Source organism: Gekko japonicus, unplaced genomic scaffold (genome assembly GCF_001447785.1).
Source record: "Gekko japonicus isolate JY-2015 unplaced genomic scaffold, Gekko_japonicus_V1.1 scaffold133, whole genome shotgun sequence".
Classification (NCBI taxonomy): domain Eukaryota; kingdom Metazoa; phylum Chordata; class Lepidosauria; order Squamata; family Gekkonidae; genus Gekko; species Gekko japonicus.
The window spans coordinates 866,297-866,578 of NW_015171506.1; positions in this window are offsets into that span (position 1 = coordinate 866,297).

Below are 282 nucleotides of genomic sequence, written 5' to 3' on the forward strand. Positions count from 1 at the left end.
GGGAGCAGCGAAAGGGGAGGATGCCGGGCGAATAAATGAACTTTCTCAGTTCGGCTTTTTCCGCCGGCCCCATGGCATAGATTTTCCCTTTCGGGAGTTTGCACCCCGGCAAAAGTTCAATGCTACAGTCCGTGTTGCGATGGGGGGGCAACTCATCCGCTTCCTCCTCCCCAAACACTTCCGCCAAATCGTGGTACTCAGGTGGGAGGGATTGCAGTTCCTCAGCAGTTAAAACTCCACATGGAAAAGTCACAGTAGGAAATGCGCCCCAATCAGCCCCCC